The sequence below is a fragment of the Onychomys torridus genome, chromosome 10 (genome assembly GCF_903995425.1).
Source record: "Onychomys torridus chromosome 10, mOncTor1.1, whole genome shotgun sequence".
NCBI classification, from domain to species: domain Eukaryota; kingdom Metazoa; phylum Chordata; class Mammalia; order Rodentia; family Cricetidae; genus Onychomys; species Onychomys torridus.
Genome location: NC_050452.1, coordinates 27781272 through 27794831, shown reverse-complemented (window position 1 = coordinate 27794831; position 13560 = coordinate 27781272). Strand labels below are relative to the sequence as shown.

At 46.5% G+C, this 13560-nt stretch overlaps 1 protein-coding gene across 7 annotated transcripts in view; it reads left to right on the top strand.

The window, feature by feature from the left end:
• Positions 1 to 1047: 1047 nt before the first annotated feature.
• Fam53a (family with sequence similarity 53 member A) overlaps positions 1048 to 13560 on the top strand; it is a 31816-nt gene continuing 19303 nt past the window's right edge. For 2 of the 7 annotated variants that reach the window (XM_036201516.1, XM_036201515.1), the window contains exons 1-2: positions 1048 to 1835; positions 12092 to 12216. The gene's annotated coding sequence lies outside the window, so the exon portion shown is untranslated. Of the gene's footprint in view, positions 1840 to 12091; positions 12217 to 13560 lie in introns of all 7 variants that reach the window. The other 5 variants (XM_036201517.1, XM_036201519.1, XM_036201522.1 and 2 more) reach the window with 5 other exon arrangements.

The window sequence follows — 13560 nt, the reverse complement described above, 5'->3', positions numbered from 1 at the left end:
TCTTACAGAATCTCGTCCACCTGTGGAGGCCTGGCCTGACATCTGGTGTTCCTAGTCCTCAGCCCCAGGAATACCCAGTGGCTCTCTAATGTATTTATTTTTAGGTCTTACTCCAAATACTTTCAGAACTACTCCATTTTCTATCTCAAGTAGCAACCTTTCTGACTTTTTGTCGTTTAGGGACAAGGGTGTCTATGGATTACAGGCATCTGCCATTACAGATGGGAGTCGTCAAGTCCTAGCCAAGTAAACATGCATTTTCTTTTTGCTGTGCCTGGCCTCCAGCACTCTGGTAAGTGTTCCTCAGTCACACTCATCTGTAGAACAGCCTTCTCTGCTTGCACCAATGTGGATATAGTACCAATGTGCACCTGCCTCCAGCCACACACTATAGGTCCAGTAGTGAGACCCAGAGGGCATGGATTTCCCCAAAGACACATTAACCAGAAAGGCTGGGAGAGCTGGGTGGTGGTGGCGCACGCCTTTAATCCCAGCATTCGGAAGGCAGAGGCAGAGGGATCTCTCTGAGTTCGAGGCCAGCCTGATCTACATACTGAGTTCCAGAACAGTCAGAGCTCCATGGTGAGACTTCGTCTCAAAAAAAGAAAAGAAAAGAAAGAAAACCAGAAAGAGGAAGAAAGGCAGCTACAGCAAGCTTTGGAATCCGGAGCCACTGAGGCCCTGCCGGTAGCCTCAGGTCGCTGCTGCCCGCCTTTGCCACCCTGCCAAGACCTGGAGAGGTCAATGTCATACCCTGTCCGCGCCGGCGCACACGAGGGGGCGGTGCTCCTGCCGGGGGCGGGGTCAGCGGCGGCGCACATTGCTCGCGGGAGGGCAGTGAGAGGAAACGGAGGGCGGGAAGTCGGGAGGCCACGCCCACAACAAGGCGGGCGCCATCGTCGCCCCGCCCGGCGGCGCGGCTGAGAATCCACTGCTTGCGGCGGCTTCCTCGCGCCCTTGCGCGAGCGGGCCGCTGGCGGCTCGCGGCGGCGGTGGCGGCGCGGCGGCCAATGAGGGCGGCCGGAGGGGGCGGGGCGTCGGCTGCGGTTTTGTTCCGCGGTGGCTGAGGCGCGTCGTCCTCATGCGCGGAGCGCAGCCTGCGCGGCCGGCGCCCCGCCCCATCTACGGAGCCCGGCGCTCGCCGGCCTCGCGGAGAGTGCTCCGGGCCGTCGTTCGCCCGAGCGCCGCCACCAACTCCGGCCGCCAGAACGCCGTGTCCTTGTGCTGTCAGTCCGGAGTCTCCGCACGTCGGCCGGCGCCGCGCAGCCGCAGGTCGAGAGCCCGGTGCATCGCCGCAGCGCGCGGAACACCAGCCCCTCGGGCCGGCAGGCGTCCTCGGCACCTTAAGGTCCCCGCGCGCCCCTGGCCCAGCACGGTCCTCGTGTCCCGCGGCCCCGACACCCCCAGGTCCCCGGGGACCCAGCACCTCAAAGACCCCCGGGCCTCAGCTCCCCAGAGCCCCCAGGGCCCCAGCTCTCCAAAGTCGTCGCGCGTCCCGGGACCCCTCCTAGCAGGCCAGGCCCCAAGCACTCCTGTTGTGCGCGCTCCTGCACGCCGGGCGGTAAGGCCTTGCCCGCTGCGCCTGGGGCGCGCTGCCACTTGTTGAATCACTTCTCGTGTCGACTTTGAGACCTCTTGTCGCCGTGCTGAGCCTGTGGGCCCCTGAGCCCACTGTTTCTGAGACTCAGTGATTGTTATTCTGTACCCAGGAAGCAGGAAGTTTGACGAGATACGATGGTCCCTTAAGGGAATCCTAAGAGCAGATACTCCCCACGGACCTGTGGAAGGTGACTTGGAAGTGTATTCCGAAGCCAATTTTCTGCGGAGACTGAAGGGTGTGTAAGTCCCTTTAAGACTTCCTGTGAGTGGAGGATGGAATGTGAGATGTATACAGTGTATTTTGCCGCTCCTGATTGGCTGTTGCCTTACTTTGTAGGTTGGATTTTATTTTCCTTTAGTCTTAAGTACGGATATGAAATATATCACGCCAATTTAAATTGCACCTCAGAGTATTTCATTATTGGATATATCTTTTAAGTATGAACCTAAGCCTCTATGTTCTTTCTGGCGTTGGGACTTTATCCCTGAGCCTGGCATACTTACACCTCCCGACCATTACTTAGTTTATAATAATGTCTCAATTCTGTTTTTGTTTTTGTTTTGTTTTGTTTTGTTTTTTTTTTGAGCTGAGGACCGAACCCAGGGCCTTGTGCTTGCTAGGCAAGCGCTCTACTATTGAGCTAAACCCCCAACCCCTCAATTCTGAGAATTTTAAAGATGAATTCGTTTGACTTTAAGAGTGTGCTTTTAGTTTTTCTCATTTCGAGACAGGGTTTCTCTGTGTAGCCTGGCTGTTCTGGATCTCACTCTGTTGACCAGGCTGGCCTCGAACTCACAGAGATTCACCTGCTTCTGCCTCCCGAGTGCATGGCAAGCACCACCACCTCTGGCTTTGTTTTTACATTAAGAAATTTGACTGGTGCTTCCTGACGCTGCTTCTTCAAATATGTATTTGGTAACCTTGTGTTTCTGATGAAAGTGGGTCTCTCCCCCCCACCCTCCCCCAGACAGTGTTTCCCTGTGTAGCTTTGCTGCTTTCCTGGAACTCACTCTGTAGCCCAGGCTGGGCTCGAACTCACAGAGATCCGCCTGGCTCTGCCTCCCGAGTGCTGGGATTAAAGGCGTGCGCCACCACCGAGGCGAAAGAGGGTCTTTGAAGGGTAGGACTGAGGATGGTTTTCTTTTGAAATTCTGAATATTACTCCAAAATGGAAATTGGAATTGTTTAGAAACTGGGATTTTTTTTTTTTTTTTTAACACGGATTTGGTCAGTGCAGGCTTGTATGTGGAAGTTCTTTCAGACTCTCTCCTGGATCTGGCACCTAGTTCCCTCCTTACACCTCTTTGGGTATTGGGTAGAGAAGGCCTAGTCCCTACCTGTGGTTTGATAAATGATTCTGCTAGCTGTTCCTGGAACTTAGATCTTGGTTCTGGAACTTTTCCTTCTGGTATAGGAGTTTGTGGCTTGGACTGGAGCCATACTAATTTACATGGCCTTTTAGTTTTTCTTCATTTAGGTTGAATTTGACAACCATTGAAGAGACAGTTGTAGTTGCTACTCCGAGACAGAGAAAATGCCAAACAGTGTTTTGTTTTGTTATTTTTAATTAAAACATTTATTTTCTGTGTATGGGTGAGTGTTTTGCCTGATTGTGTGTCTGCATCACGTGAATGCTTGGTGCCCCTGGAGGCGAGAAGAGGGTGTTGGTCCCAAGAAACTGGAGTTACAGGATGTGGGGACACCATGTTGTTGCTGGGGATCCAACACAGGTCCTCTGCAAGAACAGCCAATGATCTTAACCACTGAATTATCTATTCCTCAAGCCCAAGCAATCTACCCCCACCCCCAGACAGGGTTTTTTTGAGCTGAGAACCGAACCTAAGGCCTTGTACTTGCTAGGCAAGCGCTCTACCACTGAGCTAAATCCTCATCCCCAGACAGGGTTTCTTTATGTAGCCCTGGCTGTCTTGAACTCAAAGATTCACCTGCCTCTGCCTTCTCCAGAGTGCTAGGATTAAAGGCATGCACCACCACTTCCTAGCATCTTTTTTTACTTTTTTTTTTTTTCCAGGGTTGAGGACCGAACCCAGGGCCTTGCGCTTGCTAGGCAAGCACTCTACCACTGAGCTAAATCTCCAACCCCTGACCCCCCTTTTTTTTTTTTTACTTTTTAAACTTGCAGATTTAATAGCTACAGATATTTTTGTGAACACACACGTAAACGTGCTCAGGGACTAGGAATATCAAGGAGCTGTAATCAGAGAGAGAACATGATTTTACTGGTAGAGACAAGAATCAAGAAAATCCTTAGTTATTTTACATTGGTGCTTTGGAACACTGAAAAAATTTTTTAATTAAAGAAACACTTTATTTTAGCTTTTGAGACAAGCTCTCATTATGTGACTCAGGCTAGCTTCCAACTTGTGATCCTGTAGCCTCCACATCCTGTATGCTAGAATTGAAGGAATTATCACTATATTCAGCTCAAAAACACTTTTATGGCATAATAAAAGCCATTATTTTGTATGCTTACTTGAAAAATTAATGTGAGCTGGGAGGTAGTGGCGCACGCCTCTAGGAGGCAGAGACAGGTGAATCCCTGAGTTCGAGGCCAGCCTGGTCTATAAAGTGAGTTCCAGGACAAGCTCCAAAGCTACAGAGAAACCCTGTCTTGAAAAACAAAAACAAAACCACAAAAAGGAAAAATAATCAAGCTCAGTGTGGTGGCTCACAACTTTAAAAAAATTAGTAATAATGAAAAAAATAAACTCCTGTATATTCTACAATGATGTTTCTCAAAGGAAAATTAACTTCCATGAGCGACTGTAATTTAAACATGTAATAGAGTTTCGGATACTATCACAAGTGTTATTTAACTCCTTGAGGTCTTGCTAATGGGTAGTTATTTTTTCCCCTAAGTGTTTCTCTGTGTAGATTGTCTGTCTACATACCAGGACAGTCCCTGGCTGTCCCGGAACTTGCTCTGTAGGTGAAGCTGGTCTCTGCCTCCTGAGTGCTGGGATTAAAGTCATGTACCACCATGCCTGGTTGATTGTACCCATTTAAAGTCATTACTAAAGTTAAGGACATGAATATTATCATCTAGGACATGGTTCTCAACCTGTGGGTTGAGACTGCTTTGGCCATCGAATGACCCTTCACAGGGGTTATATCAGTTATCCTGCATATCAGATATTTACATTATGATTCATAACAATAGCAAAAATATAGTTAAGAAGTAGCAATGAAAATAATTTTGTGGTTGGGGTCATCACAACTTGAGGAACTGTATTAAAGGATTGCAGCATTAGGAAAGTTGAAAACCACTGGTCTAGGAGTTTTATAGTCTTAATGATTTTTAAAAATGATTTTGTGTGCATGGGTGTTTTGCTTCCTGCATTTATATCTGTGCATCATGTGAATGCAGTGCCCTTGGAGGCCAAAGAAGGCATTGGCTCCCCTGAAACTGAAGTGATAGACAGTTACTGCCATGTGGATGTTGGGGATCAAACCCAGGTCCTTTGGAAGAGCAGCTCGTGCTCTTAACCTCTGAGCCATTGCTCCAGCACTGTGTTTTAGAGTGTTAAACTCCACACTTAGGCCTATGATCCTTTGAGTTACTTTTTGTGAAGGGTATCAGGTCTGTGTCTAGATTGTCTCCCCCCCAACCCCCCCAGACAGGGTTTCTCTGTGTAGTAGAAAACTGTCTGGAAATTTGCTCTGTAGACTAGGCTGGCCTCAGATCCGCCTGTCTCTGCCTCCTGAATGCTTGGATTGTGTCCTACCATGCCAGCTCTAGATTATTTATTTATTTAGCATGTAAATATCCAGTTGTCCCATCTCTGTTTGTTGATCAGGTCTTCTGCTTTGCCGAAGGTCATTTGATGTATTAATGAACTTCTGTTTCTAGGCTTTGCTCTGTCTGTCTGTTCTTTTGCTTATAGTGCACTAGCTTGATTGCAGTAGTTCTATAATAAATCCCCGTCAAGTAGTGTTAGTTCACTGATTTTATTCTTCTGTTTTAGCATGTATTGTCTGAGTGTTTTGCATCTCTGCATAAACTTTAGAATCAGATTTGAGCATAGTGGTATGCTTGTAATCCCAGTATTCTTAGAAGGTGGAAACAGAAGTTGCAGATGTTAAAATCCAGCCTCAGCTTCATTGGGAGTTTATTTATGTGTATGTATGTGTATGTGAGTATATGCCATGTATGTACCAGTGCCCAGATTGGCCAGAAAAGAGAATCAGATTTCCTGGAACTGGAGTTACCAGCAGTTGTGAGTTTCCTGATGAGTGCTAGGAATGGAATTTGGGTCTTCTGGAATGGTAGCAAGCACTCTTAACCACTGAGCTATCTCTTCTGTCCTACTGGTTTTTAATTTTATGTATGAATGTTTTACCTGCATGTATATATGTGTAATATGTATGTGCTTGGTGCCCGTGGAGGTCAGAGAGGGCATTGTATCCCCTGCATTGGAGTAATGGATAGTTGTGAACTATCATGTGGGTGCTGGGAATTGAACCCAGGTCCTCTGCAAGAGCAACAAGTATTCTTAACCCTATGATATTACGTATGGACTAGTAAAATTAGGATTGCATTGCCTGTGTAGATCAAATTAGGTCAAGTTAGCATTATGCATGGACATGTTTAGATTTGTTCCATTAGAGTGTCATAGTTTTACTCATAGTTGTAGAAGATAGCTTGTTAGATTTATATGGCAGTAATTTTGTGGGATGCTTACATAAATGACATTGGGTTTTTAATTTGTTTCCACTTGTTCATTGCTAATATATGGTAAAAGGAATTTTTTCCCCTTGATACTGGGTCTCACTGTGTAGCCCTGGTGGTGCTGGCACTTGTTTTGTAGACCAGACTAGCTTTGAACTCAGTGATCTGCTTGCCTCTGCTGGGATTAAAGATGTGGACTACCAAACTCAGCTGAGATTGCTTTTTCTGTGTTAATTCCTACAGTCTCAATCTTAACTATAATGGCTTATCTTTCCATTGCTTTGTTAATTCTTTCAGATTTTCTACATAGATGATTTCGTAGTTTTATTTCTTCCTAAGCTGTCAGCCTTTTTAAAATTTCCTTTTTTTTTCTTTCTTCTTTTTTTTTGGGGGGTGGGTGGGTGGTGCTTTTCAAACAGGCTTTCTCTCTGTGTAGCCCTGGCTGTCCTAGAACTCACTCTGTAGACATGGCTGGCCTAGAACTCACAGAGATCCACCTGCCTCTGCCTCCTGAGTGTTGGGATTAAAGGTGTGCACCACCACTGCCTGTCTTTATTTCCCTTTATTTCTTATAAGAATTAGCTAGGACTTGTAGTATGATATTAAGAAAAGATGGTGAGGGGACATTTTTGCTTTAGTTAGTGATTTGAATTTTTTTGCTGTCAACTACAAATGTTAGCTTTTGTTTTGTTGTTGGTTGACTGGTTTTTTGTTAGGCAGAGTCTCATTTGTATCAGGGTCTCACTCTATTCCTGGCTGGCCTAGAACTCACTCTGTAGTCCAGGATGGCCTTGAACTCAGAGATCCACCTGTCACTGCCTCCCAAGTGCTGGTTTTAAAGGCATGCACTACCATGTCTGTTTTTTTTAAATTAGTTTTAAACATTAATTAATTTATTTGTGTGTGTGTGTGTGTGTGTGTGTGTGTGTGTGTGTGTGTGTGCCTACTTGTCTATATGTGCACCATGTGCATACAGGTGCTCTCAGAGGCCAGAAAAGGATGTTAGATCCCCTGGAACTGAAATTACAAGTTATGAGCTGTCTGATATGGGTACTGGGAACTGAACCCAGGTCCTCTGCAAGAGCAATGTGTGTTCTTAACCACTGAGGCATCACTTCAGTCCTGGCAGCTGGTTTTTTGTTGTTGTTGTTGTTGTTGTTGTTGGGTTTTTTGTTTGCTTGTTTGTTTTTTGTTTTCCCTCCAAGGCAGGGTTTCTCTGTGTAACCCTGGCTGTCCTGGAACTCTCTCTGTAGCCCAGGCTGGCCTCAGACTCACAGAGATCCGCCTGTCTCTGCCTCCCAAGTGCTGGGATTACAGGTGTGCGCCACCACTGCCTTGCCAGCTGTTGTTTTTTTTTGTAGATATTTATCAAGTTGAGGGATTTTTTTTTTCATGGCCTATTTTGCTGTTCTAAAAACATTTAACACTAGTGTTTTTAAAAAATCTTTTTGAAGTTTTTCAATACTCATACTGTAGCAGCTGACATGAAAGTTGTATGTGACCTCCACCAGCAATCAAGTTCTTCAGTAGAGACCAGTTGGTTACCCCTAATCTAATTAATGTTTGCCACTGTCTACATGGAGGCCACACCAGTCCATACAGGTTGAGGGATCTTTCCCCAGGACTGCCTCTTAGCATTTAGGCTTTTGTACTGGCCTGCCCTTAGGGTCCTGACAAGGTATAACCTCAACTGCAGCCACTAAGAGCACTCCCTTATAAAAGGCCGGCCTTGCCCACCTCCCATCTCCTTCCTCTTTCTCAGTCCCCTCAGTAAACCCCCTAGTGGGCCTTGTTGTATGGTGTGTGTCTTTCCCATGTCTTTAGAATACAACACTGCCCTACCTCAGACTGTTGTAAGTCTATGTCTGGAGCTTCTGATTGACTGGCTATAAACTGAGGTTCTCACACCTGGCTCTTCAAACTTGATTAATCTGCTAGAGTTGTTCATAGTAGTTGGGACACACTGTACTTACACCCCACAAGGATGCAAAAGAGCAGCCAGGTGAAGAGATTCAGTCATGTCTGGAAGTGCCCTGAATGCAGGACTTTTCACCCCTGTGGAGGGTGTGCCTTACTCTTGGCACGTGAATGAGAGAGGGGGTCATGTTTTCACATAGTGGAGAAAGGAGGCTGTAATCTCATGTGATAGAAGGAAAAGAGAAGGCCTTAATGTGGTGGAAGGAGGGAGGGAACCATGCTTTCACGTGTGAGAGAGGAGCCCATCTTCTCATGTAGTGTGATGGGGGAGAAAGGTAGTATCTATCTGGTGCAACAAAGGACAGAAGGACAAGGCTCTGTCCTCATGTGGAAAGGAGGGAGGGCTATGTCCTCATGTAGGAGGGGTATGTCCTTATGTGGTAGAAGGCAGGGGTAGAAGGGAAGGCTGTGTCCTCTTGTGGAAAGGAGGGGAAGGTCATGTTCTCTAGGATGGGAAGGAAGGGAAGATGTAGAAGGGGTTCAGTCCTCATCTGTTAGAAGGGAAAGAAAGGCTGTGGCCTTGTGTATGAGGTCCAAGAGAGGAGGCGTTTCCTCCTGTACTGGAAAGGTAGAGGCTGAGCCGTAGAAGCAAGCTCTTTCACTCATTAGGGAAGAGCCCTCAGGATGTAATAACACTGAAAGGTCTGAGATATGGAGGGGAACATATAATTAGTAACAACCTTTCCCTTTTTTCTCTCCTGGTCCTGCGGGGTGGAACCCAGATCCTTGTGCATGCTAGACATGTGTTTTGCCACCTAGCCCTCCCTAGCCCATCCTCCCATCTTCTGTTCCTGTGTGTGTGTGTGTGTGTGTGTGTGTGTGTGTGTGAGAGAGAGAGAGACAGAGACAGAGACAGAGACAGAGAAATAGATTGTTTGTTGCATCTTATCAAATGCTTTTTGGCATCTTTTGATCCCAAAATAGGATTTTTTCTTTTTTAGCCTGTCAGTGTGATGGATTATATGAATTGACTTTTATGCTGTGCACTTTTAAATTAAACATCCTACTGTCCAAATCAACTAGTTATGGATTTTAATACTATCAAGATGTTGATTAGTTATGTCAGGGAGGTTTTGTACTTTCCTCATTTTTTTTTGTTTTTGTTTTTTGAGACAGGGTTTCTCTGTGTAGTTTTGCGCCTTTCCTGGATCTTGCTCTGTAGCCCAGGCTGGCCTCGAACTCACAGAGATCTGCCTGGCTCTGCCTCCTGAGTGCTGGGATTAAAGGCATGCACTGCCGCCACCACCCGGCTGTACTTTCCTCATTTTGTTTTGAAAAGGCTTTTTAAAAAAACTTGTACCAACTTTGTGGCACTCAAACAAGGCTTTGTTCCAGGCTTTTCAAGAAGCAGTATGACATCTATGTGTGACTTTTTTTTTGCTTTTCGAGACAGGGTAGTTTTGGTTCCTGTTCAGGATCTTGCTCTGTAGATCAGGCTGGCCCTGAACTCACAGAGATCCGCCTGACTCTGTCTCCCGAGTGCTGGGGTTAAAGGCGTGTGCCACCTGGTCTTTGATGCCTTTTTTGAGGATCATTCCCTAGGTTGGTGAGCACTCCTGTACTGCCTTTGTGTAGTATCTGTTCAGGGTGTGCCAGTCTTGGGGTGCTGGCAAGGCAACAGTGTGGGATGGAAAGGAAGAAGACCTTGGGCTAGGGTGAGGACTTTTCTCTATGTCCTGGAGCTCAGGAAGGGTGACTGAGGAGCCTGCAGCACTGGCATCACCTTCTGAGACCAGGCTCTAGGCTGCCACATGGGTCTGCCTTAGGAGTCAGCAGTTGCAAGGCTTGGAAAGTGTGGCTGAGTGGGGAGGAACAGCAGGGAGCTGGGGCCAGGTTTATCCAAGCTACTGGCTTGCTTGCAAAACAGTTTTGGTGACTTGAGGTGTAGTGAGCTGACTATAGCCTGTCCTTTGTGGTGTGTTCACTCCATGTGGGGAGTTGACACTCAGGAGGGCTGGATGTGGGACTGCCTATATTTCCCCCAGTGCCTGAGCTTGCAATCCTTTCTCAGCTCCCATCAGAGTACCTGTGCCTCTCCTGGGCAGGGCTGGTCAGTTCTGTCATTTGAGCCGGGTTTCTCTGATTAAGCTGTGTTTTCCCTACGTCTGCCTTTGTCCGCTCTGCTCTTGCTCAGCTGTTAGTCTTGTTTAGCACCGGAGTCACCCTTCGGAGAGGCTTCTCTGATTGCCCTCTAAGGAGGTCTTTTGAGCTGTGTCTCATTTTGTGCATCCAGGTTCCTGTAAGGGGAGGTTCACTTGGCATTATGGGTTGTATTGCATCCCCCAAAGCTATGTTCAAGCTCTAACCCCAAGATCTGTGGAGTGACTTTATCTGGAAACTGGGTCTTTGCAGGAAAGGCTCTTTAGCACCTGGCTTGTCTGCTCCCCCTCCTGTGAACTGCTTTATTTGTTTTGCAGTGCTGGGGATGGAGCTCAGGGCCTTGATTAGCTAGGGACAGGTGTTACCACTGAGCCACACCCTAATCCCATGAGCTGCTTTTGCGCTGCCTGTCCTTGTGAATAGTGCTGTATAAGTGCCTCCTTCGGCAGAGTTTCCACAGGCTTTTTGTTCCATGTTTTAACATCTGTGGTTATGACAGGGTGACAGTTCATACTTATTTAACCACTCCCCTATTTAGCAGCACGCAGACCCTCCCAATATCCACACCTCACCTCACACAGAATGTCGATAAAATTTCGAAAATTTAAAGTCAGTAATGTGTTATTTAACAGCAACTAGTCAGACTTTGGATATTGTCCCTTTGAGGATCATTATTGTATTTGATTCTCTTTGGCCTGGGTGGGGCCTTGCTCTGCTCTTTCATGACCTAGCAATTATTTTTAAACAATTTGGTTGGGGTGGGGTGGGGTGCTGGAAAGATAGCTCAGAAGTTGGGAGCACTGGCTGCTCTCCCAGAGGTCCTGAGTTTAATTCTTAGCAACCACCTGGTGGCTCACAACCATCTATAATGAGATCTGGTGCCCTCTTCTGGCCTGCAAACATACATGCAGGCAGAACACTATACATTAAAAAAAAAATAAACCTAAAAAATTTTTTTAGGGTGTTTTGCTTGCATATATCTGTGCACCATGTGCATACATTGCTTGTAGAGACCAAAAGAGAGCATCAGCTCCCCTGGGACTGGAGCTACAGATGGTTGTGGGCTACCATTTAAGTTCTAGGAATTGAGTCCAGGTCCTCTGGAAGAGCAGCCAGTGTCTGAACCACTGAAGCATCTTTCCAACCCAATTTACTACTTCTAACGATCTGTCAGTTATTTTTGTTGATAGCCTCACCAGGTTCCCCTCACATTTCCTCCTGATTAAATTGAGGTTCTGGTTGAGTGGTGATGGTGCATACCTTTAATCCAGGCACTCTGGAGGCAGAGGCAGGCAGATCTCTGTGAGTTCAAGGCCAGCCTAGTCTACAGATCGAGTTTCAGGACAGCCAGGGGTATGCAGAAAAACCCTATCTCGAAAGAAAGGTTAAAGTTCTGTGTTTTTGTGAGGAGTCCCACAGTGGGCTGTGATTTCCTTAGTGTCTCTTCGTCTTTTGGTGTCTGTATGTCCTGTCCATGGCTGTGGTCACTTTGATCCTGTGGTTCAGGCTAGTTTTCATTATTTTCCTTTGTAATTGTCTTGTGGGAAGAAACTTGGAGGCTTAAATAATCTATTTACCTTTGACTGTGGTTGACATTCAGAGATGATCTTTGCCAGAAACTTCTGTAGGATATTGTAAAGTGGTGGATTTTAAATTTTCTGTTGGTAATTGTCACTGTGCTCTAAGGAAGAACTTTCACTTTTGTTCGCTGTTTTTTTTCTCAGATATTGACTCATGTGGATTTGGGACTCCTACCTCATGTGGATTGGATTGTTCCTGTGGTCCTGTGCCTGTTCCTTTAGGAGCCCTTCATCTTCCTTGGAGTCATACATTGCCTTTTAAACTACAGGTGCTCCTGCTTTATAACAAGCTGTTTCTCTAATGACTGTGTGGCTTATTTTAAGATATAAAATCCTAGTGATTTTGTTAATTTTTTTAAGACTATTTATTTATTATGTATACAGTGTTCTGGCATGTATACCTACATGCCAGAAGTAGGCACCAAATCTCATCATAGATGGTTGTGAGCCACCATGTGGTTGCTGGGGATTGAACTCAGGACCTCTGGAATAGCAAGCCAGTGGCTCTTAACCTCTGAGCCATCTCTCCAGCCCGTTAATTCTTTTTTAAGTTGCATTGTACTTCTGTGGCCTTTCTAGGTTGATGTGTGTCCTTTGTGATGAGGTTACCACAGGTGTGTGAGAGCTGGAGAGATGGCTCAGCAGTTAAGAGCACTGGCTGCTCTTCCAGAGGACCTGGGTTTAATTCCCAGCACTCACATGGCATCTGACAACTATCTGTGAAAGTAACAACAGTGGGCTGGAAAGATGGCTCAGAGGTTAAGAGCACTGGGTGCTCTTCCAGAGGTCCTGAGTTCAGTTCCCAACAACCACATGGTGGCTCACAACCATCTGTAATGAGATCTTGTGCTCTCTTCTGGCATGCAGGCTGAGTCTTGAAAAATTAAATAAAAAGTCACAGCAAGGTGTGTGAGAGCCACTGTGGCAGCCCATGGGCCAGGAATGACCATTTGTCATCATCACTCTCCTTGATGGAAGACCCTGCAAAGCCTCTGTCTTGTTTGCGTGTGGCTCAGAGGTTGAGGACTTAGGGGCTTTTGGTTTAGATGAGCAGTGAGGCCAGGCTGCCCATGGCTCTGTGTCCCTGCTGGCTCTGCTAGGCTTTTGGGGAACCAGTGCTGCTCCTGTGATGTAGCTGATTCTAATTTAGTCTCCTCCACAGGCTGGCCCTGCTCTGGCTGTTGTTCCTCTCTGTTGTAAGTTGGAGATGGTTGTCACTCTGCTGGGGCTGAGTATACCAAGTGCTGTGCTTTTAGTTATGTGAATGGGCTTTCTTTTTTCCTTCCTTCCTTCCTTTTTTTTTTTTGTTTGTTTGTTTGTTTCTCAAGACGGGTTTCTCTGTAGCTTTTGGAGTCTGTCCTAGAACTCACTCTGTAGACAGGGTTGGCCTCGAGCTCACTGAGATGCCTCCTGACTGCTGGGACTAACGGCGTGTACCACCACCGCCTGGCCATGAGATTTCAGATCAGACAAACTAAACAGGAATAGTATGTGAGTGGTGTGGTATATTCTTGGCTGAGAACAGCATCCATGTGTTGATGTCACTTTATTGAAATGAGCTCAGAGATGCATGGGCTGGGCAACCTGTTTCCTGTATCTGCTAATGGAAACTC